General features: G+C 47.9%; 33 non-coding genes across 33 annotated transcripts; all 33 read left to right on the top strand.

Annotated features, from left to right (window-relative positions):
* The first annotated feature begins 219 nt into the window (after positions 1–219).
* On the top strand, positions 220–292 carry Trnar-ccu. Its single transcript has one exon. It is a non-coding gene; the product is annotated as a tRNA-Arg (tRNA).
* Positions 293–795: 503 nt separating this feature from the next.
* Positions 796–868, top strand: Trnar-ccu. The gene has a single exon. It is a non-coding gene; the product is annotated as a tRNA-Arg (tRNA).
* A 503-nt stretch (positions 869–1,371) lies between these two features.
* Trnar-ccu lies at positions 1,372–1,444 on the top strand. The gene has a single exon. It is a non-coding gene; the product is annotated as a tRNA-Arg (tRNA).
* Positions 1,445–1,947: 503 nt separating this feature from the next.
* On the top strand, positions 1,948–2,020 carry Trnar-ccu. The gene has a single exon. It is a non-coding gene; the product is annotated as a tRNA-Arg (tRNA).
* A 503-nt stretch (positions 2,021–2,523) lies between these two features.
* On the top strand, positions 2,524–2,596 carry Trnar-ccu. The gene has a single exon. It is a non-coding gene; the product is annotated as a tRNA-Arg (tRNA).
* A 503-nt stretch (positions 2,597–3,099) lies between these two features.
* Trnar-ccu lies at positions 3,100–3,172 on the top strand. The gene has a single exon. It is a non-coding gene; the product is annotated as a tRNA-Arg (tRNA).
* Positions 3,173–3,675: 503 nt separating this feature from the next.
* On the top strand, positions 3,676–3,748 carry Trnar-ccu. Its single transcript has one exon. It is a non-coding gene; the product is annotated as a tRNA-Arg (tRNA).
* Positions 3,749–10,325: 6,577 nt separating this feature from the next.
* Trnar-ccu lies at positions 10,326–10,398 on the top strand. Its single transcript has one exon. It is a non-coding gene; the product is annotated as a tRNA-Arg (tRNA).
* Positions 10,399–10,901: 503 nt separating this feature from the next.
* On the top strand, positions 10,902–10,974 carry Trnar-ccu. Its single transcript has one exon. It is a non-coding gene; the product is annotated as a tRNA-Arg (tRNA).
* A 503-nt stretch (positions 10,975–11,477) lies between these two features.
* Trnar-ccu lies at positions 11,478–11,550 on the top strand. The gene has a single exon. It is a non-coding gene; the product is annotated as a tRNA-Arg (tRNA).
* A 503-nt stretch (positions 11,551–12,053) lies between these two features.
* Trnar-ccu lies at positions 12,054–12,126 on the top strand. Its single transcript has one exon. It is a non-coding gene; the product is annotated as a tRNA-Arg (tRNA).
* Positions 12,127–12,629: 503 nt separating this feature from the next.
* Trnar-ccu lies at positions 12,630–12,702 on the top strand. The gene has a single exon. It is a non-coding gene; the product is annotated as a tRNA-Arg (tRNA).
* A 503-nt stretch (positions 12,703–13,205) lies between these two features.
* On the top strand, positions 13,206–13,278 carry Trnar-ccu. The gene has a single exon. It is a non-coding gene; the product is annotated as a tRNA-Arg (tRNA).
* A 503-nt stretch (positions 13,279–13,781) lies between these two features.
* Trnar-ccu lies at positions 13,782–13,854 on the top strand. The gene has a single exon. It is a non-coding gene; the product is annotated as a tRNA-Arg (tRNA).
* Positions 13,855–14,357: 503 nt separating this feature from the next.
* On the top strand, positions 14,358–14,430 carry Trnar-ccu. Its single transcript has one exon. It is a non-coding gene; the product is annotated as a tRNA-Arg (tRNA).
* Positions 14,431–14,933: 503 nt separating this feature from the next.
* On the top strand, positions 14,934–15,006 carry Trnar-ccu. The gene has a single exon. It is a non-coding gene; the product is annotated as a tRNA-Arg (tRNA).
* A 503-nt stretch (positions 15,007–15,509) lies between these two features.
* Trnar-ccu lies at positions 15,510–15,582 on the top strand. Its single transcript has one exon. It is a non-coding gene; the product is annotated as a tRNA-Arg (tRNA).
* A 503-nt stretch (positions 15,583–16,085) lies between these two features.
* Positions 16,086–16,158, top strand: Trnar-ccu. The gene has a single exon. It is a non-coding gene; the product is annotated as a tRNA-Arg (tRNA).
* Positions 16,159–16,661: 503 nt separating this feature from the next.
* Positions 16,662–16,734, top strand: Trnar-ccu. The gene has a single exon. It is a non-coding gene; the product is annotated as a tRNA-Arg (tRNA).
* A 503-nt stretch (positions 16,735–17,237) lies between these two features.
* Trnar-ccu lies at positions 17,238–17,310 on the top strand. Its single transcript has one exon. It is a non-coding gene; the product is annotated as a tRNA-Arg (tRNA).
* Positions 17,311–17,813: 503 nt separating this feature from the next.
* On the top strand, positions 17,814–17,886 carry Trnar-ccu. Its single transcript has one exon. It is a non-coding gene; the product is annotated as a tRNA-Arg (tRNA).
* Positions 17,887–18,389: 503 nt separating this feature from the next.
* Positions 18,390–18,462, top strand: Trnar-ccu. Its single transcript has one exon. It is a non-coding gene; the product is annotated as a tRNA-Arg (tRNA).
* A 503-nt stretch (positions 18,463–18,965) lies between these two features.
* Trnar-ccu lies at positions 18,966–19,038 on the top strand. Its single transcript has one exon. It is a non-coding gene; the product is annotated as a tRNA-Arg (tRNA).
* Positions 19,039–19,541: 503 nt separating this feature from the next.
* Positions 19,542–19,614, top strand: Trnar-ccu. The gene has a single exon. It is a non-coding gene; the product is annotated as a tRNA-Arg (tRNA).
* Positions 19,615–20,117: 503 nt separating this feature from the next.
* Positions 20,118–20,190, top strand: Trnar-ccu. Its single transcript has one exon. It is a non-coding gene; the product is annotated as a tRNA-Arg (tRNA).
* A 503-nt stretch (positions 20,191–20,693) lies between these two features.
* Trnar-ccu lies at positions 20,694–20,766 on the top strand. Its single transcript has one exon. It is a non-coding gene; the product is annotated as a tRNA-Arg (tRNA).
* A 503-nt stretch (positions 20,767–21,269) lies between these two features.
* Trnar-ccu lies at positions 21,270–21,342 on the top strand. The gene has a single exon. It is a non-coding gene; the product is annotated as a tRNA-Arg (tRNA).
* A 503-nt stretch (positions 21,343–21,845) lies between these two features.
* On the top strand, positions 21,846–21,918 carry Trnar-ccu. Its single transcript has one exon. It is a non-coding gene; the product is annotated as a tRNA-Arg (tRNA).
* Positions 21,919–22,421: 503 nt separating this feature from the next.
* Positions 22,422–22,494, top strand: Trnar-ccu. Its single transcript has one exon. It is a non-coding gene; the product is annotated as a tRNA-Arg (tRNA).
* Positions 22,495–22,997: 503 nt separating this feature from the next.
* Positions 22,998–23,070, top strand: Trnar-ccu. The gene has a single exon. It is a non-coding gene; the product is annotated as a tRNA-Arg (tRNA).
* A 503-nt stretch (positions 23,071–23,573) lies between these two features.
* On the top strand, positions 23,574–23,646 carry Trnar-ccu. The gene has a single exon. It is a non-coding gene; the product is annotated as a tRNA-Arg (tRNA).
* A 503-nt stretch (positions 23,647–24,149) lies between these two features.
* On the top strand, positions 24,150–24,222 carry Trnar-ccu. The gene has a single exon. It is a non-coding gene; the product is annotated as a tRNA-Arg (tRNA).
* Positions 24,223–24,725: 503 nt separating this feature from the next.
* On the top strand, positions 24,726–24,798 carry Trnar-ccu. The gene has a single exon. It is a non-coding gene; the product is annotated as a tRNA-Arg (tRNA).
* Positions 24,799–25,024: the final 226 nt, after the last annotated feature.

Genomic DNA, 25,024 nt, shown 5'->3' on the forward strand with positions numbered 1-25,024 from the left:
GACTTACAGTTCAGAGAGGGAATAGCCTAAGACGGCAGGTATAAGAATTGCCAGCAGAAAGTAGGTGCCTGGACTTCGATACGTCTGAGTATGTACAGGCACACAGGAAAGGCTCATGCGACGTCCTGACTCTCTGCAGACGTAGAGTAGCGCATCAGGAAGGGTACACTTGGCAAGTGTTGATTTGAGCGAGCACACCGCCAGCTTTAGCGCCAGTCAGCCTCTGTGGCCTAATGGATAAGGCATCGGTCTCCTAAACCGGGGATTGTGGGTTCGAGTCCCACCAGAGGTACACGTTTTACTCACTGGGGCAAAATCACTCTCACCACATACAGCTGTAATAGTTGAGAAAGCTGGCGTTTCTGAGTGCTTACAGGTATCACAGGTATGACGACGATATGAAAATACGCACTTACTGACAACCAAAAACGAAACGACGGCCATTATCAATCGACCTATTAGCAGCGGAAGTGTTTCAAAGCGTGATGGCGCTGTGAAAGGAAACGCTATTTTGAAATTGCTTGTTGGTAAACAGTATGACCCATATGAATAGTCACTTACCTGTCTTGTGTGCAGGACTTACAGTTCAGAGAGGGAATAGCCTAAGACGGCAGGTATAAGAATTGCCAGCAGAAAGTAGGTGCCTGGACTTCGATACGTCTGAGTATGTACAGGCACACAGGAAAGGCTCATGCGACGTCCTGACTCTCTGCAGACGTAGAGTAGCGCATCAGGAAGGGTACACTTGGCAAGTGTTGATTTGAGCGAGCACACCGCCAGCTTTAGCGCCAGTCAGCCTCTGTGGCCTAATGGATAAGGCATCGGTCTCCTAAACCGGGGATTGTGGGTTCGAGTCCCACCAGAGGTACACGTTTTACTCACTGGGGCAAAATCACTCTCACCACATACAGCTGTAATAGTTGAGAAAGCTGGCGTTTCTGAGTGCTTACAGGTATCACAGGTATGACGACGATATGAAAATACGCACTTACTGACAACCAAAAACGAAACGACGGCCATTATCAATCGACCTATTAGCAGCGGAAGTGTTTCAAAGCGTGATGGCGCTGTGAAAGGAAACGCTATTTTGAAATTGCTTGTTGGTAAACAGTATGACCCATATGAATAGTCACTTACCTGTCTTGTGTGCAGGACTTACAGTTCAGAGAGGGAATAGCCTAAGACGGCAGGTATAAGAATTGCCAGCAGAAAGTAGGTGCCTGGACTTCGATACGTCTGAGTATGTACAGGCACACAGGAAAGGCTCATGCGACGTCCTGACTCTCTGCAGACGTAGAGTAGCGCATCAGGAAGGGTACACTTGGCAAGTGTTGATTTGAGCGAGCACACCGCCAGCTTTAGCGCCAGTCAGCCTCTGTGGCCTAATGGATAAGGCATCGGTCTCCTAAACCGGGGATTGTGGGTTCGAGTCCCACCAGAGGTACACGTTTTACTCACTGGGGCAAAATCACTCTCACCACATACAGCTGTAATAGTTGAGAAAGCTGGCGTTTCTGAGTGCTTACAGGTATCACAGGTATGACGACGATATGAAAATACGCACTTACTGACAACCAAAAACGAAACGACGGCCATTATCAATCGACCTATTAGCAGCGGAAGTGTTTCAAAGCGTGATGGCGCTGTGAAAGGAAACGCTATTTTGAAATTGCTTGTTGGTAAACAGTATGACCCATATGAATAGTCACTTACCTGTCTTGTGTGCAGGACTTACAGTTCAGAGAGGGAATAGCCTAAGACGGCAGGTATAAGAATTGCCAGCAGAAAGTAGGTGCCTGGACTTCGATACGTCTGAGTATGTACAGGCACACAGGAAAGGCTCATGCGACGTCCTGACTCTCTGCAGACGTAGAGTAGCGCATCAGGAAGGGTACACTTGGCAAGTGTTGATTTGAGCGAGCACACCGCCAGCTTTAGCGCCAGTCAGCCTCTGTGGCCTAATGGATAAGGCATCGGTCTCCTAAACCGGGGATTGTGGGTTCGAGTCCCACCAGAGGTACACGTTTTACTCACTGGGGCAAAATCACTCTCACCACATACAGCTGTAATAGTTGAGAAAGCTGGCGTTTCTGAGTGCTTACAGGTATCACAGGTATGACGACGATATGAAAATACGCACTTACTGACAACCAAAAACGAAACGACGGCCATTATCAATCGACCTATTAGCAGCGGAAGTGTTTCAAAGCGTGATGGCGCTGTGAAAGGAAACGCTATTTTGAAATTGCTTGTTGGTAAACAGTATGACCCATATGAATAGTCACTTACCTGTCTTGTGTGCAGGACTTACAGTTCAGAGAGGGAATAGCCTAAGACGGCAGGTATAAGAATTGCCAGCAGAAAGTAGGTGCCTGGACTTCGATACGTCTGAGTATGTACAGGCACACAGGAAAGGCTCATGCGACGTCCTGACTCTCTGCAGACGTAGAGTAGCGCATCAGGAAGGGTACACTTGGCAAGTGTTGATTTGAGCGAGCACACCGCCAGCTTTAGCGCCAGTCAGCCTCTGTGGCCTAATGGATAAGGCATCGGTCTCCTAAACCGGGGATTGTGGGTTCGAGTCCCACCAGAGGTACACGTTTTACTCACTGGGGCAAAATCACTCTCACCACATACAGCTGTAATAGTTGAGAAAGCTGGCGTTTCTGAGTGCTTACAGGTATCACAGGTATGACGACGATATGAAAATACGCACTTACTGACAACCAAAAACGAAACGACGGCCATTATCAATCGACCTATTAGCAGCGGAAGTGTTTCAAAGCGTGATGGCGCTGTGAAAGGAAACGCTATTTTGAAATTGCTTGTTGGTAAACAGTATGACCCATATGAATAGTCACTTACCTGTCTTGTGTGCAGGACTTACAGTTCAGAGAGGGAATAGCCTAAGACGGCAGGTATAAGAATTGCCAGCAGAAAGTAGGTGCCTGGACTTCGATACGTCTGAGTATGTACAGGCACACAGGAAAGGCTCATGCGACGTCCTGACTCTCTGCAGACGTAGAGTAGCGCATCAGGAAGGGTACACTTGGCAAGTGTTGATTTGAGCGAGCACACCGCCAGCTTTAGCGCCAGTCAGCCTCTGTGGCCTAATGGATAAGGCATCGGTCTCCTAAACCGGGGATTGTGGGTTCGAGTCCCACCAGAGGTACACGTTTTACTCACTGGGGCAAAATCACTCTCACCACATACAGCTGTAATAGTTGAGAAAGCTGGCGTTTCTGAGTGCTTACAGGTATCACAGGTATGACGACGATATGAAAATACGCACTTACTGACAACCAAAAACGAAACGACGGCCATTATCAATCGACCTATTAGCAGCGGAAGTGTTTCAAAGCGTGATGGCGCTGTGAAAGGAAACGCTATTTTGAAATTGCTTGTTGGTAAACAGTATGACCCATATGAATAGTCACTTACCTGTCTTGTGTGCAGGACTTACAGTTCAGAGAGGGAATAGCCTAAGACGGCAGGTATAAGAATTGCCAGCAGAAAGTAGGTGCCTGGACTTCGATACGTCTGAGTATGTACAGGCACACAGGAAAGGCTCATGCGACGTCCTGACTCTCTGCAGACGTAGAGTAGCGCATCAGGAAGGGTACACTTGGCAAGTGTTGATTTGAGCGAGCACACCGCCAGCTTTAGCGCCAGTCAGCCTCTGTGGCCTAATGGATAAGGCATCGGTCTCCTAAACCGGGGATTGTGGGTTCGAGTCCCACCAGAGGTACACGTTTTACTCACTGGGGCAAAATCACTCTCACCACATACAGCTGTAATAGTTGAGAAAGCTGGCGTTTCTGAGTGCTTACAGGTATCACAGGTATGACGACGATATGAAAATACGCACTTACTGACAACCAAAAACGAAACGACGGCCATTATCAATCGACCTATTAGCAGCGGAAGTGTTTCAAAGCGTGATGGCGCTGTGAAAGGAAACGCTATTTTGAAATTGCTTGTTGGTAAACAGTATGACCCATATGAATAGTCACTTACCTGTCTTGTGTGCAGGACTTACAGTTCAGAGAGGGAATAGCCTAAGACGGCAGGTATAAGAATTGCCAGCAGAAAGTAGGTGCCTGGACTTCGATACGTCTGAGTATGTACAGGCACACAGGAAAGGCTCATGCGACGTCCTGACTCTCTGCAGACGTAGAGTAGCGCATCAGGAAGGGTACACTTGGCAAGTGTTGATTTGAGCGAGCACACCGCCAGCTTTAGCGCCAGTCAGCCTCTGTGGCCTAATGGAAAAGTTCCGCTTTAGACGCCGTGCAGTGTGGACGTGCCTAGTCTTCCGCTCCGCCGTAGCGTTACGTATAGTGGACTATCGTTTTTGTTTACGTGTTGTGTTGCAACTTCTGTGAGTGTTTCTCCGTCGTTGTTTCGTACCTTGTGTTACTTTCTGTCCTTATTTCAGTGTTTTTTGTGTAGCGGTTTCGACCGCATATTTTGAAAATGTCGTCCCAGGTTATTCCTCGTCAGGCTACAGTTAGTTTTGCTTTTGACAAGTCAACCCGCCATGTGCAACCTAGTTCTCTTGAGATTCATGATTGGTTGGTAGATACCTTTGGTGTTCATTCGGATCAGGTGCACACTGCTTATTTTGATACCGAACTGTATGTTTTCTTTGTTAAGTTTATGGACCCACTTCAGGTTGATAAAATTCTTTCTAAATATGGTCATCAAGTTCTCTTTCGGCATCGGGATGATTCTGTAAGTACCGTGCTGCTTTCCAATGCTTCCATCACGTATACCAATGTTCGTGTTTACAACCTTCCACCGGAGGTGGATAATGTCTATCTTAAGGAGGGTCTACAGAAGTATGGTGATGTAAAGAGCATTCGCCTTGAACGCTGGTCAAGCCAACATCGCCTGCAATGTTACAGTGGTATTCGTTCAGTCGAAATGCACGTTAAGCAGAATATTCCATCTCACCTGCAGATCGGTGGATATCGTGTCCATGTAACATATAGTGGTCAGGTTGGCACCTGTTTTTTGTGCAATGAAAGTGGTCACGTGCGTACCGACTGTCCGCGGAGAGTTTTTGTTTTAAAAAATTCTCTCGAACAGCGTCGCAAGTTAACGGTCGCTGACCTCGTTGCAGGTGGTTCTGCTCTTGGTGTAGCACAGTCCAGTGGTAGTAGCGCCCCGCCACAGGTTTTGCGCACCCCTGATACAGAATTTCCTCCTTTGCGTGCTAAATCTGATGTTGTTCCGTCTGTCCCTCAGGTGGGTGTGCCACTTTTGAATAATAAGAGGCGTCGCCCACACGATGGAAATAGTACGGATGAGGATCTCCCTGAGATGCCCCAGTCCGAGCGACCGGCATCCTCCGAGCCACTGTGTACTGTAGCTGCTCCCTGCCCTCCTGAGGTAGCGGTTCCGGTGGCGGCTGCTGGCGCCCCTCCGGCCTCCGACGCAGCTTCTCTCGAGTCGGGTCGTCGGTCGGGCCTGTTGGCGCCGTCTTCCGAACCGACTTCGATGTCACAACAAGTGGAGCCGCGACAACTTCCTGCTTCGCTGCCCTATACCTCTGCCAGCGGAGCTGCTCCGCTTCCTTCCAACTCTGCGGCCTCGGACCTTCCTGCTCACGTTTCGCCTCCGTGCAGTCCATGTTTGCCGGAAGCTAGTGCAGGTGTTGACCATTCCGTTTTGTCGGATGTTTCCCCCGCGACCCCGGATCCCGCATGTGGACCGGCGCGGGTGGTGTCGGATACAGAACTTGACCCTCCTACGTCACCGGCGGCTGCAGTTTCCTTGCCCGTCAGCCGACGCAAGTTACGCGTTCAGCCGAACGTTAATGCTGTTCGTAAAAAACCGAAACGTAAGGGATCCGCGGAACGGGGTAGCAGTCCCCCTCCCTCGGATGCCTCCGTCACCCCTGCTATGGACTGTGACGCTGGTGCGTCGGTGTAGGTGATTTGTTTTCTCGCTTTTCTCTCTATGGTTCAAGCATACACCTTTCTTACCTTAAATGTTAACCGTATTGAGTCCGACGTTCGCATTGCCTCTTTGCGGCAGTTTATTTACGACGCCTGTGCGGACGTAGTGTTTTTGCAGGAAGTGTTGTTTTCTGATCTCTCTCTACCTGGATTTCAAACTGTTTTTAATGTCGCGCCGGAATATTCAACAGGAACTGCTCTTTTCTTTCGAGAGGGCATTCCTATTACTGACATTGAATTCCTTGACTCTGGCCGTGGGATTGGTTGTCGTCTTTTTGATCTCCGCCTCGTTGTTTTGTATGCCCCCTCTGGTTCGGGTCACACTGTGGCTCGATCGCGCTTTTATAAAGAAGAGCTTATTTATCTTTTGCGCCAGAGTCCTCGGAGTCTCCTGCTCGGAGGCGATTTTAATTGTGTTTTACGCCCTGCAGACCAGTCCCCCAATTTTAATTATTGCCGTGATTTACATGACTTAGTTCGTACGATGCATCTGCGTGATGTTTGGGAACACAAATATCCAACCCTGGTGAAATATACGTTTTTTACCGCGTCCTCATGCAGTAGACTCGACAGATTCTATTTATCTCATTTTTTATGTGATAAAATTCTTTCTGTCGATGTTATTCCTACTAGTTTTTCTGACCATTGTGCTTTTACTGCAACTGTAAATCTTAGTCGCCAACCTGCAAAACTTTATCGTTCCCAGTGGATGTTAAATGTTTCCCACCTTGCCGACAGTGCTATGGATGATGTTATAAGTGGCGTGTGGGAGCGATGTCTTCGCTCTGTCCCGCGATACCCCTCCTTGCTGGTTTGGTGGACTGCGTTTGCCAAGCCCACGATTCGTCAGACTTTGATTTTCTACTGTGCTGCTAGGACGCGTGATTTTAAGAACACGTATGAATATTACTACTCTGTCCTGCGTGAACTATATGACGCGGCGGGTACCTCTCCACTGCGGATCCATGATGTTCGTCGTATTAAAGCCAAGCTCTTGAGCCTTAAACGACGACAGATGGATGGTCTGCGAGTTAAGTCGAAACCTCACTCTCTTGTTGAAGGTGAACTGACATCCTTGTACCACCTGCTACGGCATCAGACTCGTCGTCGTCGCTCCTTCATCTCTTCTCTTACGGTGGATGATGGGCGACAGCTTAGTGCACAGGAGGAAATGGTTCGTGCTCTTCATCAGTATTACACTAGTCTCTATTCTGCCGATGATTCTGGTGAGTCTCTTTCGGATGATGTCTTTGGGGATCTAACTGCGACGATCGCGCCTGACGCGAACGGCGAATTTCTCCGGGAGTTCCAGGTAGATGATGTTTTCGATTTTATTGCTCGCTCTCCGTCCAGTAAATCGCCGGGTCCAGACGGCCTGCCTAAAGAATTTTATCTCCGTTTTTGGCCTCTTTTGGGTGGCATTTTTACGCAGATTTTAAATGAGATTGTCAGAGGGATGGATGTGCCTGCCGATTTTAAAGTAGGGAAAATTGTTTTAATTCCGAAGTCCTCTGGTCGTTTATCTGCTGCCACTCTTCGTCCGCTCACATTGCTGAATTTTGACTATAAGACAGCTGCTAGAGCGCTCAATAGCCGGCTGTTTTCTCTGCTTCGGGGTGTGATTGGTGCACATCAATGTTGTTTTCATGATAGATCTATTCTGACACCAGTAGCCGAATATCGGGATGTTGTCTCGGTTGCGGCGGTTACAAACGTACATTGTGCCTTTGCCTTCCTTGATTTTTATAAGGCTTTTGATCACGTCAGTCATGTGTTTTTAGATCGTGTTTTAGGTACAATAGGTTTTAACGCTTCATCACGTGGTGTTCTTGGCAATTTGTACAGGGGAATAACAGCTCGGGTGTCAGTCAATGGGCAGCTGACGCCGCCCATTGCTATCCGCCGCGGAGTGCCTCAGGGTAGTCCGCTCTCTATGTCTTTATTCGTTTTGTCCCTGGAACCGCTGCTTCGGACTATTGCTCTCAAGCTTCAGGGTATGTCCCTCTCTGGTGGGAAGCTCTCGGTTAAGGCATATGCGGATGATGTCGTTGTTCTCCTCCGTCAACGAGATGATATCCCGTTGTTGAAAGGGGCAGTTGATGCATACTGTCGTGTCTCTGGAGCGCGTCTCAATCAGGGTAAATGTAAGTTCCTTGATATTCGAGGATTTCGCGATGCTGACGTCCCTTGGGCCACTTTTGTCGATCGCCATACGTCTTTGGGGATTATCATTGATCGGTGTCCTCTAAAAATGGCGGCTCTCAATTGGAAATCTGTCACCGAGAAGATACAGGGGGCTCTGATGGTCCATGAGCAGCGCCCTGCTACCATTTTGCAAAAAGTCCGAATTTTAGACACCTACGTCCTATGTAAAGCTTATTATGTTGCTCAGCTGTTCCCACTTCCCATGATGGTGGCGAAAAGGTTGCGCCAATTGTCTAGCAGGTTTATATGGAAGGGCCATCTATTCAAGTTACGTTACGAGGTAATGACGAAACCGCGTCTCTCCGGAGGCTTGGGCCTCTCTGACATTACTCGCAAGGCGTCTGCTTTGTACGTCCGCCGAACGACTCTAATTGTTACGCAAGAAGTGACTTCAATTACATCCAGGCTTTTTACTGTTGTGCGTCCGGCGAGCCTTGCTCCACCTGTCGATGTCGGACGCCTAAATTTTAAGTTGAAACACATTCGGGAATTTTACATTGCGGTGAGTTACCTCGGTGACGTCTTCTTGCGGCGACCGGTGCCAACGACCAAGAGCTTGATTGCCCGCTGGGAGGGGCTGGCCAGTCCCAATCCAATAGAACTGGCGTCTCCATCCGTGTCCTGGAGGAACGTCTGGAAGAACGTTAGTCTGCCGATCCACTCTATGGCCGTGGCGTCCACGTGGTATAGGGTAATAAATAATTTGGTTCCCACCAATGTACGACTGCACCGTATTGGTCTTTCTGACACGGACACCTGTACTCGGTGTGGTCTCCTGGATACCCTTGAACATCGATTCACCTGCTGTGGGCACCTTGCTAATTGGCGTTGGCTCAGGAAACAACTTGCTTTTGTCACTAGGTCTGCTGAAGCCGCTTATACTATTGACATCATCGTCCGGCCCGATTATTCCTTTTTTCCGCGGACGAAGCTCCATACCGTCATGTGGTTGATTGGCCATTTCGTACATTTTGTCAACAGTTGTCATGAAGAGGATGGACACCTAGCGTTTCGGCAGTACATGCTTACTGCTTACTGGCAGCGCTTGCGATTGCCAGGCCTCCGAGATGATTTTGCCAAAATGCTTAGCCTGACATTTGAAAGAGAGGGTGTTGGCTAAGGTCACCTGTGTGAGCCATTTTCTTTTATACTGTTTCTGAATTTGCCGCCTTTATGTATGTTTCTTCTCTACACCAGGACTGAAGTTTTCGTGTTTTAACCTTTATTTCAGTAAGCAGTCTACATTATATAGTCATGTTTTAGGATTTTAATTTCAGTACTGTCCTTCTTTTGAAGTGGCTGTGTGGTGGATATTCTTTAATATTTTTTTCAATAGATATATTCGTTCAAATTACAATAAAAAAAAAAGTGGTAAAAAAAAAAAAAAAAGGCGCTGGTTTAAAAAAAAAAAAAAAAAAAAAAAAAAGTGGTTAAGGCGTCTGACTAAAAATAGGGGTATGATTCCTGCTTTGGGTGCAGGAGGTCCCGGGTTCAAATCCCGGACGAGCCCTGCCATTTTGACCGTGCTGAAGAGTAGGTGGAACTCAGCCCCGGTTGCAGCTCCTCAATAACAAAAAAAAAAAAAAAAAAAAAAAATGGATAAGGCATCGGTCTCCTAAACCGGGGATTGTGGGTTCGAGTCCCACCAGAGGTACACGTTTTACTCACTGGGGCAAAATCACTCTCACCACATACAGCTGTAATAGTTGAGAAAGCTGGCGTTTCTGAGTGCTTACAGGTATCACAGGTATGACGACGATATGAAAATACGCACTTACTGACAACCAAAAACGAAACGACGGCCATTATCAATCGACCTATTAGCAGCGGAAGTGTTTCAAAGCGTGATGGCGCTGTGAAAGGAAACGCTATTTTGAAATTGCTTGTTGGTAAACAGTATGACCCATATGAATAGTCACTTACCTGTCTTGTGTGCAGGACTTACAGTTCAGAGAGGGAATAGCCTAAGACGGCAGGTATAAGAATTGCCAGCAGAAAGTAGGTGCCTGGACTTCGATACGTCTGAGTATGTACAGGCACACAGGAAAGGCTCATGCGACGTCCTGACTCTCTGCAGACGTAGAGTAGCGCATCAGGAAGGGTACACTTGGCAAGTGTTGATTTGAGCGAGCACACCGCCAGCTTTAGCGCCAGTCAGCCTCTGTGGCCTAATGGATAAGGCATCGGTCTCCTAAACCGGGGATTGTGGGTTCGAGTCCCACCAGAGGTACACGTTTTACTCACTGGGGCAAAATCACTCTCACCACATACAGCTGTAATAGTTGAGAAGGCTGGCGTTTCTGAGTGCTTACAGGTATCACAGGTATGACGACGATATGAAAATACGCACTTACTGACAACCAAAAACGAAACGACGGCCATTATCAATCGACCTATTAGCAGCGGAAGTGTTTCAAAGCGTGATGGCGCTGTGAAAGGAAACGCTATTTTGAAATTGCTTGTTGGTAAACAGTATGACCCATATGAATAGTCACTTACCTGTCTTGTGTGCAGGACTTACAGTTCAGAGAGGGAATAGCCTAAGACGGCAGGTATAAGAATTGCCAGCAGAAAGTAGGTGCCTGGACTTCGATACGTCTGAGTATGTACAGGCACACAGGAAAGGCTCATGCGACGTCCTGACTCTCTGCAGACGTAGAGTAGCGCATCAGGAAGGGTACACTTGGCAAGTGTTGATTTGAGCGAGCACACCGCCAGCTTTAGCGCCAGTCAGCCTCTGTGGCCTAATGGATAAGGCATCGGTCTCCTAAACCGGGGATTGTGGGTTCGAGTCCCACCAGAGGTACACGTTTTACTCACTGGGGCAAAATCACTCTCACCACATACAGCTGTAATAGTTGAGAAAGCTGGCGTTTCTGAGTGCTTACAGGTATCACAGGTATGACGACGATATGAAAATACGCACTTACTGACAACCAAAAACGAAACGACGGCCATTATCAATCGACCTATTAGCAGCGGAAGTGTTTCAAAGCGTGATGGCGCTGTGAAAGGAAACGCTATTTTGAAATTGCTTGTTGGTAAACAGTATGACCCATATGAATAGTCACTTACCTGTCTTGTGTACAGGACTTACAGTTCAGAGAGGGAATAGCCTAAGACGGCAGGTATAAGAATTGCCAGCAGAAAGTAGGTGCCTGGACTTCGATACGTCTGAGTATGTACAGGCACACAGGAAAGGCTCATGCGACGTCCTGACTCTCTGCAGACGTAGAGTAGCGCATCAGGAAGGGTACACTTGGCAAGTGTTGATTTGAGCGAGCACACCGCCAGCTTTAGCGCCAGTCAGCCTCTGTGGCCTAATGGATAAGGCATCGGTCTCCTAAACCGGGGATTGTGGGTTCGAGTCCCACCAGAGGTACACGTTTTACTCACTGGGGCAAAATCACTCTCACCACATACAGCTGTAATAGTTGAGAAAGCTGGCGTTTCTGAGTGCTTACAGGTATCACAGGTATGACGACGATATGAAAATACGCACTTACTGACAACCAAAAACGAAACGACGGCCATTATCAATCGACCTATTAGCAGCGGAAGTGTTTCAAAGCGTGATGGCGCTGTGAAAGGAAACGCTATTTTGAAATTGCTTGTTGGTAAACAGTATGACCCATATGAATAGTCACTTACCTGTCTTGTGTGCAGGACTTACAGTTCAGAGAGGGAATAGCCTAAGACGGCAGGTATAAGAATTGCCAGCAGAAAGTAGGTGCCTGGACTTCGATACGTCTGAGTATGTACAGGCACACAGGAAAGGCTCATGCGACGTCCTGACTCTCTGCAGACGTAGAGTAGCGCATCAGGAAGGGTACACTTGGCAAGTGTTGATTTGAGCGAGCACACCGCCAGCTTTAGCGCCAGTCAGCCTCTGTGGCCTAATGGATAAGGCATCGGTCTCCTAAACCGGGGATTGTGGGTTCGAGTCCCACCAGAGGTACACGTTTTACTCACTGGGGCAAAATCACTCTCACCACATACAGCTGTAATAGTTGAGAAAGCTGGCGTTTCTGAGTGCTTACAGGTATCACAGGTATGACGACGATATGAAAATACGCACTTACTGACAACCAAAAACGAAACGACGGCCATTATCAATCGACCTATTAGCAGCGGAAGTGTTTCAAAGCGTGATGGCGCTGTGAAAGGAAACGCTATTTTGAAATTGCTTGTTGGTAAACAGTATGACCCATATGAATAGTCACTTACCTGTCTTGTGTGCAGGACTTACAGTTCAGAGAGGGAATAGCCTAAGACGGCAGGTATAAGAATTGCCAGCAGAAAGTAGGTGCCTGGACTTCGATACGTCTGAGTATGTACAGGCACACAGGAAAGGCTCATGCGACGTCCTGACTCTCTGCAGACGTAGAGTAGCGCATCAGGAAGGGTACACTTGGCAAGTGTTGATTTGAGCGAGCACACCGCCAGCTTTAGCGCCAGTCAGCCTCTGTGGCCTAATGGATAAGGCATCGGTCTCCTAAACCGGGGATTGTGGGTTCGAGTCCCACCAGAGGTACACGTTTTACTCACTGGGGCAAAATCACTCTCACCACATACAGCTGTAATAGTTGAGAAAGCTGGCGTTTCTGAGTGCTTACAGGTATCACAGGTATGACGACGATATGAAAATACGCACTTACTGACAACCAAAAACGAAACGACGGCCATTATCAATCGACCTATTAGCAGCGGAAGTGTTTCAAAGCGTGATGGCGCTGTGAAAGGAAACGCTATTTTGAAATTGCTTGTTGGTAAACAGTATGACCCATATGAATAGTCACTTACCTGTCTTGTGTGCAGGACTTACAGTTCAGAGAGGGAATAGCCTAAGACGGCAGGTATAAGAATTGCCAGCAGAAAGTAGGTGCCTGGACTTCGATACGTCTGAGTATGTACAGGCACACAGGAAAGGCTCATGCGACGTCCTGACTCTCTGCAGACGTAGAGTAGCGCATCAGGAAGGGTACACTTGGCAAGTGTTGATTTGAGCGAGCACACCGCCAGCTTTAGCGCCAGTCAGCCTCTGTGGCCTAATGGATAAGGCATCGGTCTCCTAAACCGGGGATTGTGGGTTCGAGTCCCACCAGAGGTACACATTTTACTCACTGGGGCAAAATCACTCTCACCACATACAGCTGTAATAGTTGAGAAAGCTGGCGTTTCTGAGTGCTTACAGGTATCACAGGTATGACGACGATATGAAAATACGCACTTACTGACAACCAAAAACGAAACGACGGCCATTATCAATCGACCTATTAGCAGCGGAAGTGTTTCAAAGCGTGATGGCGCTGTGAAAGGAAACGCTATTTTGAAATTGCTTGTTGGTAAACAGTATGACCCATATGAATAGTCACTTACCTGTCTTGTGTGCAGGACTTACAGTTCAGAGAGGGAATAGCCTAAGACGGCAGGTATAAGAATTGCCAGCAGAAAGTAGGTGCCTGGACTTCGATACGTCTGAGTATGTACAGGCACACAGGAAAGGCTCATGCGACGTCCTGACTCTCTGCAGACGTAGAGTAGCGCATCAGGAAGGGTACACTTGGCAAGTGTTGATTTGAGCGAGCACACCGCCAGCTTTAGCGCCAGTCAGCCTCTGTGGCCTAATGGATAAGGCATCGGTCTCCTAAACCGGGGATTGTGGGTTCGAGTCCCACCAGAGGTACACGTTTTACTCACTGGGGCAAAATCACTCTCACCACATACAGCTGTAATAGTTGAGAAAGCTGGCGTTTCTGAGTGCTTACAGGTATCACAGGTATGACGACGATATGAAAATACGCACTTACTGACAACCAAAAACGAAACGACGGCCATTATCAATCGACCTATTAGCAGCGGAAGTGTTTCAAAGCGTGATGGCGCTGTGAAAGGAAACGCTATTTTGAAATTGCTTGTTGGTAAACAGTATGACCCATATGAATAGTCACTTACCTGTCTTGTGTGCAGGACTTACAGTTCAGAGAGGGAATAGCCTAAGACGGCAGGTATAAGAATTGCCAGCAGAAAGTAGGTGCCTGGACTTCGATACGTCTGAGTATGTACAGGCACACAGGAAAGGCTCATGCGACGTCCTGACTCTCTGCAGACGTAGAGTAGCGCATCAGGAAGGGTACACTTGGCAAGTGTTGATTTGAGCGAGCACACCGCCAGCTTTAGCGCCAGTCAGCCTCTGTGGCCTAATGGATAAGGCATCGGTCTCCTAAACCGGGGATTGTGGGTTCGAGTCCCACCAGAGGTACACGTTTTACTCACTGGGGCAAAATCACTCTCACCACATACAGCTGTAATAGTTGAGAAAGCTGGCGTTTCTGAGTGCTTACAGGTATCACAGGTATGACGACGATATGAAAATACGCACTTACTGACAACCAAAAACGAAACGACGGCCATTATCAATCGACCTATTAGCAGCGGAAGTGTTTCAAAGCGTGATGGCGCTGTGAAAGGAAACGCTATTTTGAAATTGCTTGTTGGTAAACAGTATGACCCATATGAATAGTCACTTACCTGTCTTGTGTGCAGAACTTACAGTTCAGAGAGGGAATAGCCTAAGACGGCAGGTATAAGAATTGCCAGCAGAAAGTAGGTGCCTGGACTTCGATACGTCTGAGTATGTACAGGCACACAGGAAAGGCTCATGCGACGTCCTGACTCTCTGCAGACGTAGAGTAGCGCATCAGGAAGGGTACACTTGGCAAGTGTTGATTTGAGCGAGCACACCGCCAGCTTTAGCGCCAGTCAGCCTCTGTGGCCTAATGGATAAGGCATCGGTCTCCTAAACCGGGGATTGTGGGTTCGAGTCCCACCAGAGGTACACGTTTTACTCACTGGGGCAAAATCACTCTCACCACATACAGCTGTAATAGTTGAGAAAGCTGGCGTTTCTGAGTGCTTACAGGTATCACAGGTATGACGACGATATGAAAATACGCACTTACTGACAACCAAAAACGAAACGACGGCCATTATCAATCGACCTATTAGCAGCGGAAGTGTTTCAAAGCGTGATGGCGCTGTGAAAGGAAACGCTATTTTGAAATTGCTTGTTGGTAAACAGTATGACCCATATGAATAGTCACTTACCTGTCTTGTGTGCAGGACTTACAGTTCAGAGAGGGAATAGCCTAAGACGGCAGGTATAAGAATTGCCAGCAGAAAGTAGGTGCCTGGACTTCGATACGTCTGAGTATGTACAGGCACACAGGAAAGGCTCATGCGACGTCCTGACTCTCTGCAGACGTAGAGTAGCGCATCAGGAAGGGTACACTTGGCAAGTGTTGATTTGAGCGAGCACACCGCCAGCTTTAGCGCCAGTCAGCCTCTGTGGCCTAATGGATAAGGCATCGGTCTCCTAAACCGGGGATTGTGGGTTCGAGTCCCACCAGAGGTACACGTTTTACTCACTGGGGCAAAATCACTCTCACCACATACAGCTGTAATAGTTGAGAAAGCTGGCGTTTCTGAGTGCTTACAGGTATCACAGGTATGACGACGATATGAAAATACGCACTTACTGACAACCAAAAACGAAACGACGGCCATTATCAATCGACCTATTAGCAGCGGAAGTGTTTCAAAGCGTGATGGCGCTGTGAAAGGAAACGCTATTTTGAAATTGCTTGTTGGTAAACAGTATGACCCATATGAATAGTCACTTACCTGTCTTGTGTGCAGGACTTACAGTTCAGAGAGGGAATAGCCTAAGACGGCAGGTATAAGAATTGCCAGCAGAAAGTAGGTGCCTGGACTTCGATACGTCTGAGTATGTACAGGCACACAGGAAAGGCTCATGCGACGTCCTGACTCTCTGCAGACGTAGAGTAGCGCATCAGGAAGGGTACACTTGGCAAGTGTTGATTTGAGCGAGCACACCGCCAGCTTTAGCGCCAGTCAGCCTCTGTGGCCTAATGGATAAGGCATCGGTCTCCTAAACCGGGGATTGTGGGTTCGAGTCCCACCAGAGGTACACGTTTTACTCACTGGGGCAAAATCACTCTCACCACATACAGCTGTAATAGTTGAGAAAGCTGGCGTTTCTGAGTGCTTACAGGTATCACAGGTATGACGACGATATGAAAATACGCACTTACTGACAACCAAAAACGAAACGACGGCCATTATCAATCGACCTATTAGCAGCGGAAGTGTTTCAAAGCGTGATGGCGCTGTGAAAGGAAACGCTATTTTGAAATTGCTTGTTGGTAAACAGTATGACCCATATGAATAGTCACTTACCTGTCTTGTGTGCAGGACTTACAGTTCAGAGAGGGAATAGCCTAAGACGGCAGGTATAAGAATTGCCAGCAGAAAGTAGGTGCCTGGACTTCGATACGTCTGAGTATGTACAGGCACACATGAAAGGCTCATGCGACGTCCTGACTCTCTGCAGACGTAGAGTAGCGCATCAGGAAGGGTACACTTGGCAAGTGTTGATTTGAGCGAGCACACCGCCAGCTTTAGCGCCAGTCAGCCTCTGTGGCCTAATGGATAAGGCATCGGTCTCCTAAACCGGGGATTGTGGGTTCGAGTCCCACCAGAGGTACACGTTTTACTCACTGGGGCAAAATCACTCTCACCACATACAGCTGTAGTAGTTGAGAAAGCTGGCGTTTCTGAGTGCTTACAGGTATCACAGGTATGACGACGATATGAAAATACGCACTTACTGACAACCAAAAACGAAACGACGGCCATTATCAATCGACCTATTAGCAGCGGAAGTGTTTCAAAGCGTGATGGCGCTGTGAAAGGAAACGCTATTTTGAAATTGCTTGTTGGTAAACAGTATGACCCATATGAATAGTCACTTACCTGTCTTGTGTGCAGGACTTACAGTTCAGAGAGGGAATAGCCTAAGACGGCAGGTATAAGAATTGCCAGCAGAAAGTAGGTGCCTGGACTTCGATACGTCTGAGTATGTACAGGCACACAGGAAAGGCTCATGCGACGTCCTGACTCTCTGCAGACGTAGAGTAGCGCATCAGGAAGGGTACACTTGGCAAGTGTTGATTTGAGCGAGCACACCGCCAGCTTTAGCGCCAGTCAGCCTCTGTGGCCTAATGGATAAGGCATCGGTCTCCTAAACCGGGGATTGTGGGTTCGAGTCCCACCAGAGGTACACGTTTTACTCACTGGGGCAAAATCACTCTCACCACATACAGCTGTAATAGTTGAGAAAGCTGGCGTTTCTGAGTGCTTACAGGTATCACAGGTATGACGACGATATGAAAATACGCACTTACTGACAACCAAAAACGAAACGACGGCCATTATCAATCGACCTATTAGCAGCGGAAGTGTTTCAAAGCGTGATGGCGCTGTGAAAGGAAACGCTATTTTGAAATTGCTTGTTGGTAAACAGTATGACCCATATGAATAGTCACTTACCTGTCTTGTGTGCAGGACTTACAGTTCAGAGAGGGAATAGCCTAAGACGGCAGGTATAAGAATTGCCAGCAGAAAGTAGGTGCCTGGACTTCGATACGTCTGAGTATGTACAGGCACACAGGAAAGGCTCATGCGACGTCCTGACTCTCTGCAGACGTAGAGTAGCGCATCAGGACGGGTACACTTGGCAAGTGTTGATTTGAGCGAGCACACCGCCAGCTTTAGCGCCAGTCAGCCTCTGTGGCCTAATGGATAAGGCATCGGTCTCCTAAACCGGGGATTGTGGGTTCGAGTCCCACCAGAGGTACACGTTTTACTCACTGGGGCAAAATCACTCTCACCACATACAGCTGTAATAGTTGAGAAAGCTGGCGTTTCTGAGTGCTTACAGGTATCACAGGTATGACGACGATATGAAAATACGCACTTACTGACAACCAAAAACGAAACGACGGCCATTATCAATCGACCTATTAGCAGCGGAAGTGTTTCAAAGCGTGATGGCGCTGTGAAAGGAAACGCTATTTTGAAATTGCTTGTTGGTAAACAGTATGACCCATATGAATAGTCACTTACCTGTCTTGTGTGCAGGACTTACAGTTCAGAGAGGGAATAGCCTAAGACGGCAGGTATAAGAATTGCCAGCAGAAAGTAGGTGCCTGGACTTCGATACGTCTGAGTATGTACAGGCACACAGGAAAGGCTCATGCGACGTCCTGACTCTCTGCAGACGTAGAGTAGCGCATCAGGAAGGGTACACTTGGCAAGTGTTGATTTGAGCGAGCACACCGCCAGCTTTAGCGCCAGTCAGCCTCTGTGGCCTAATGGATAAGGCATCGGTCTCCTAAACCGGGGATTGTGGGTTCGAGTCCCACCAGAGGTACACGTTTTACTCACTGGGGCAAAATCACTCTCACCACATACAGCTGTAATAGTTGAGAAAGCTGGCGTTTCTGAGTGCTTACAGGTATCACAGGTATGACGACGATATGAAAATACGCACTTACTGACAACCAAAAACGAAACGACGGCCATTATCAATCGACCTATTAGCAGCGGAAGTGTTTCAAAGCGTGATGGCGCTGTGAAAGGAAACGCTATTTTGAAATTGCTTGTTGGTAAACAGTATGACCCATATGAATAGTCACTTACCTGTCTTGTGTGCAGGACTTACAGTTCAGAGAGGGAATAGCCTAAGACGGCAGGTATAAGAATTGCCAGCAGAAAGTAGGTGCCTGGACTTCGATACGTCTGAGTATGTACAGGCACACAGGAAAGGCTCATGCGACGTCCTGACTCTCTGCAGACGTAGAGTAGCGCATCAGGAAGGGTACACTTGGCAAGTGTTGATTTGAGCGAGCACACCGCCAGCTTTAGCGCCAGTCAGCCTCTGTGGCCTAATGGATAAGGCATCGGTCTCCTAAACCGGGGATTGTGGGTTCGAGTCCCACCAGAGGTACACGTTTTACTCACTGGGGCAAAATCACTCTCACCACATACAGCTGTAATAGTTGAGAAAGCTGGCGTTTCTGAGTGCTTACAGGTATCACAGGTATGACGACGATATGAAAATACGCACTTACTGACAACCAAAAACGAAACGACGGCCATTATCAATCGACCTATTAGCAGCGGAAGTGTTTCAAAGCGTGATGGCGCTGTGAAAGGAAACGCTATTTTGAAATTGCTTGTTGGTAAACAGTATGACCCATATGAATAGTCACTTACCTGTCTTGTGTGCAGGACTTACAGTTCAGAGAGGGAATAGCCTAAGACGGCAGGTATAAGAATTGCCAGCAGAAAGTAGGTGCCTGGACTTCGATACGTCTGAGTATGTACAGGCACACAGGAAAGGCTCATGCGACGTCCTGACTCTCTGCAGACGTAGAGTAGCGCATCAGGAAGGGTACACTTGGCAAGTGTTGATTTGAGCGAGCACACCGCCAGCTTTAGCGCCAGTCAGCCTCTGTGGCCTAATGGATAAGGCATCGGTCTCCTAAACCGGGGATTGTGGGTTCGAGTCCCACCAGAGGTACACGTTTTACTCACTGGGGCAAAATCACTCTCACCACATACAGCTGTAATAGTTGAGAAAGCTGGCGTTTCTGAGTGCTTACAGGTATCACAGGTATGACGACGATATGAAAATACGCACTTACTGACAACCAAAAACGAAACGACGGCCATTATCAATCGACCTATTAGCAGCGGAAGTGTTTCAAAGCGTGATGGCGCTGTGAAAGGAAACGCTATTTTGAAATTGCTTGTTGGTAAACAGTATGACCCATATGAATAGTCACTTACCTGTCTTGTGTGCAGAACTTACAGTTCAGAGAGGGAATAGCCTAAGACGGCAGGTATAAGAATTGCCAGCAGAAAGTAGGTGCCTGGACTTCGATACGTCTGAGTATGTACAGGCACACAGGAAAGGCTCATGCGACGTCCTGACTCTCTGCAGACGTAGAGTAGCGCATCAGGAAGGGTACACTTGGCAAGTGTTGATTTGAGCGAGCACACCGCCAGCTTTAGCGCCAGTCAGCCTCTGTGGCCTAATGGATAAGGCATCGGTCTCCTAAACCGGGGATTGTGGGTTCGAGTCCCACCAGAGGTACACGTTTTACTCACTGGGGCAAAATCACTCTCACCACATACAGCTGTAATAGTTGAGAAAGCTGGCGTTTCTGAGTGCTTACAGGTATCACAGGTATGACGACGATATGAAAATACGCACTTACTGACAACCAAAAACGAAACGACGGCCATTATCAATCGACCTATTAGCAGCGGAAGTGTTTCAAAGCGTGATGGCGCTGTGAAAGGAAACGCTATTTTGAAATTGCTTGTTGGTAAACAGTATGACCCATATGAATAGTCACTTACCTGTCTTGTGTGCAGGACTTACAGTTCAGAGAGGGAATAGCCTAAGACGGCAGGTATAAGAATTGCCAGCAGAAAGTAGGTGCCTGGACTTCGATACGTCTGAGTATGTACAGGCACACAGGAAAGGCTCATGCGACGTCCTGACTCTCTGCAGACGTAGAGTAGCGCATCAGGAAGGGTACACTTGGCAAGTGTTGATTTGAGCGAGCACACCGCCAGCTTTAGCGCCAGTCAGCCTCTGTGGCCTAATGGATAAGGCATCGGTCTCCTAAACCGGGGATTGTGGGTTCGAGTCCCACCAGAGGTACACGTTTTACTCACTGGGGCAAAATCACTCTCACCACATACAGCTGTAATAGTTGAGAAAGCTGGCGTTTCTGAGTGCTTACAGGTATCACAGGTATGACGACGATATGAAAATACGCACTTACTGACAACCAAAAACGAAACGACGGCCATTATCAATCGACCTATTAGCAGCGGAAGTGTTTCAAAGCGTGATGGCGCTGTGAAAGGAAACGCTATTTTGAAATTGCTTGTTGGTAAACAGTATGACCCATATGAATAGTCACTTACCTGTCTTGTGTGCAGGACTTACAGTTCAGAGAGGGAATAGCCTAAGACGGCAGGTATAAGAATTGCCAGCAGAAAGTAGGTGCCTGGACTTCGATACGTCTGAGTATGTACAGGCACACATGAAAGGCTCATGCGACGTCCTGACTCTCTGCAGACGTAGAGTAGCGCATCAGGAAGGGTACACTTGGCAAGTGTTGATTTGAGCGAGCACACCGCCAGCTTTAGCGCCAGTCAGCCTCTGTGGCCTAATGGATAAGGCATCGGTCTCCTAAACCGGGGATTGTGGGTTCGAGTCCCACCAGAGGTACACGTTTTACTCACTGGGGCAAAATCACTCTCACCACATACAGCTGTAGTAGTTGAGAAAGCTGGCGTTTCTGAGTGCTTACAGGTATCACAGGTATGACGACGATATGAAAATACGCACTTACTGACAACCAAAAACGAAACGACGGCCATTATCAATCGACCTATTAGCAGCGGAAGTGTTTCAAAGCGTGATGGCGCTGTGAAAGGAAACGCTATTTTGAAATTGCTTGTTGGTAAACAGTATGACCCATATGAATAGTCACTTACCTGTCTTGTGTGCAGGACTTACAGTTCAGAGAGGGAATAGCCTAAGACGGCAGGTATAAGAATTGCCAGCAGAAAGTAGGTGCCTGGACTTCGATACGTCTGAGTATGTACAGGCACACAGGAAAGGCTCATGCGACGTCCTGACTCTCTGCAGACGTAGAGTAGCGCATCAGGAAGGGTACACTTGGCAAGTGTTGATTTGAGCGAGCACACCGCCAGCTTTAGCGCCAGTCAGCCTCTGTGGCCTAATGGATAAGGCATCGGTCTCCTAAACCGGGGATTGTGGGTTCGAGTCCCACCAGAGGTACACGTTTTACTCACTGGGGCAAAATCACTCTCACCACATACAGCTGTAATAGTTGAGAAAGCTGGCGTTTCTGAGTGCTTACAGGTATCACAGGTATGACGACGATATGAAAATACGCACTTACTGACAACCAAAAACGAAACGACGGCCATTATCAATCGACCTATTAGCAGCGGAAGTGTTTCAAAGCGTGATGGCGCTGTGAAAGGAAACGCTATTTTGAAATTGCTTGTTGGTAAACAGTATGACCCATATGAATAGTCACTTACCTGTCTTGTGTGCAGGACTTACAGTTCAGAGAGGGAATAGCCTAAGACGGCAGGTATAAGAATTGCCAGCAGAAAGTAGGTGCCTGGACTTCGATACGTCTGAGTATGTACAGGCACACAGGAAAGGCTCATGCGACGTCCTGACTCTCTGCAGACGTAGAGTAGCGCATCAGGACGGGTACACTTGGCAAGTGTTGATTTGAGCGAGCACACCGCCAGCTTTAGCGCCAGTCAGCCTCTGTGGCCTAATGGATAAGGCATCGGTCTCCTAAACCGGGGATTGTGGGTTCGAGTCCCACCAGAGGTACACGTTTTACTCACTGGGGCAAAATCACTCTCACCACATACAGCTGTAATAGTTGAGAAAGCTGGCGTTTCTGAGTGCTTACAGGTATCACAGGTATGACGACGATATGAAAATACGCACTTACTGACAACCAAAAACGAAACGACGGCCATTATCAATCGACCTATTAGCAGCGGAAGTGTTTCAAAGCGTGATGGCGCTGTGAAAGGAAACGCTATTTTGAAATTGCTTGTTGGTAAACAGTATGACCCATATGAATAGTCACTTACCTGTCTTGTGTGCAGGACTTACAGTTCAGAGAGGGAATAGCCTAAGACGGCAGGTATAAGAATTGCCAGCAGAAAGTAGGTGCCTGGACTTCGATACGTCTGAGTATGTACAGGCACACAGGAAAGGCTCATGCGACGTCCTGACTCTCTGCAGACGTAGAGTAGCGCATCAGGAAGGGTACACTTGGCAAGTGTTGATTTGAGCGAGCACACCGCCAGCTTTAGCGCCAGTCAGCCTCTGTGGCCTAATGGATAAGGCATCGGTCTCCTAAACCGGGGATTGTGGGTTCGAGTCCCACCAGAGGTACACGTTTTACTCACTGGGGCAAAATCACTCTCACCACATACAGCTGTAATAGTTGAGAAAGCTGGCGTTTCTGAGTGCTTACAGGTATCACAGGTATGACGACGATATGAAAATACGCACTTACTGACAACCAAAAACGAAACGACGGCCATTATCAATCGACCTATTAGCAGCGGAAGTGTTTCAAAGCGTGATGGCGCTGTGAAAGGAAACGCTATTTTGAAATTGCTTGTTGGTAAACAGTATGACCCATATGAATAGTCACTTACCTGTCTTGTGTGCAGGACTTACAGTTCAGAGAGGGAATAGCCTAAGACGGCAGGTATAAGAATTGCCAGCAGAAAGTAGGTGCCTGGACTTCGATACGTCTGAGTATGTACAGGCACACAGGAAAGGCTCATGCGACGTCCTGACTCTCTGCAGACGTAGAGTAGCGCATCAGGAAGGGTACACTTGGCAAGTGTTGATTTGAGCGAGCACACCGCCAGCTTTAGCGCCAGTCAGCCTCTGTGGCCTAATGGATAAGGCATCGGTCTCCTAAACCGGGGATTGTGGGTTCGAGTCCCACCAGAGGTACACGTTTTACTCACTGGGGCAAAATCACTCTCACCACATACAGCTGTAATAGTTGAGAAAGCTGGCGTTTCTGAGTGCTTACAGGTATCACAGGTATGACGACGATATGAAAATACGCACTTACTGACAACCAAAAACGAAACGACGGCCATTATCAATCGACCTATTAGCAGCGGAAGTGTTTCAAAGCGTGATGGCGCTGTGAAAGGAAACGCTATTTTGAAATTGCTTGTTGGTAAACAGTATGACCCATATGAATAGTCACTTACCTGTCTTGTGTGCAGGACTTACAGTTCAGAGAGGGAATAGCCTAAGACGGCAGGTATAAGAATTGCCAGCAGAAAGTAGGTGCCTGGACTTCGATACGTCTGAGTATGTACAGGCACACAGGAAAGGCTCATGCGACGTCCTGACTCTCTGCAGACGTAGAGTAGCGCATCAGGAAGGGTACACTTGGCAAGTGTTGATTTGAGCGAGCACACCGCCAGCTTTAGCGCCAGTCAGCCTCTGTGGCCTAATGGATAAGGCATCGGTTTCCTAAACCGGGGATTGTGGGTTCGAGTCCCACCAGAGGTACACGTTTTACTCACTGGGGCAAAATCACTCTCACCACATACAGCTGTAATAGTTGAGAAAGCTGGCGTTTCTGAGTGCTTACAGGTATCACAGGTATGACGACGATATGAAAATACGCACTTACTGACAACCAAAAACGAAACGACGGCCATTATCAATCGACCTATTAGCAGCGGAAGTGTTTCAAAGCGTGATGGCGCTGTGAAAGGAAACGCTATTTTGAAATTGCTTGTTGGTAAACAGTATGACCCATATGAATAGTCACTTACCTGTCTTGTGTGCAGGACTTACAGTTCAGAGAGGGAATAGCCTAAGACGGCAGGTATAAGAATTGCCAGCAGAAAGTAGGTGCCTGGACTTCGATACGTCTGAGTATGTACAGGCACACAGGAAAGGCTCATGCGACGTCCTGACTCTCTGCAGACGTAGAGTAGCGCATCAGGAAGGGTACACTTGGCAAGTGTTGATTTGAGCGAGCACACCGCCAGCTTTAGCGCCAGTCAGCCTCTGTGGCCTAATGGATAAGGCATCGGTCTCCTAAACCGGGGATTGTGGGTTCGAGTCCCACCAGAGGTACACGTTTTACTCACTGGGGCAAAATCACTCTCACCACATACAGCTGTAATAGTTGAGAAAGCTGGCGTTTCTGAGTGCTTACAGGTATCACAGGTATGACGACGATATGAAAATACGCACTTACTGACAACCAAAAACGAAACGACGGCCATTATCAATCGACCTATTAGCAGCGGAAGTGTTTCAAAGCGTGATGGCGCTGTGAAAGGAAACGCTATTTTGAAAT

The sequence above is a fragment of the Schistocerca piceifrons genome, chromosome 1 (genome assembly GCF_021461385.2).
Source record: "Schistocerca piceifrons isolate TAMUIC-IGC-003096 chromosome 1, iqSchPice1.1, whole genome shotgun sequence".
NCBI classification, from domain to species: Eukaryota; Metazoa; Arthropoda; class Insecta; order Orthoptera; family Acrididae; genus Schistocerca; species Schistocerca piceifrons.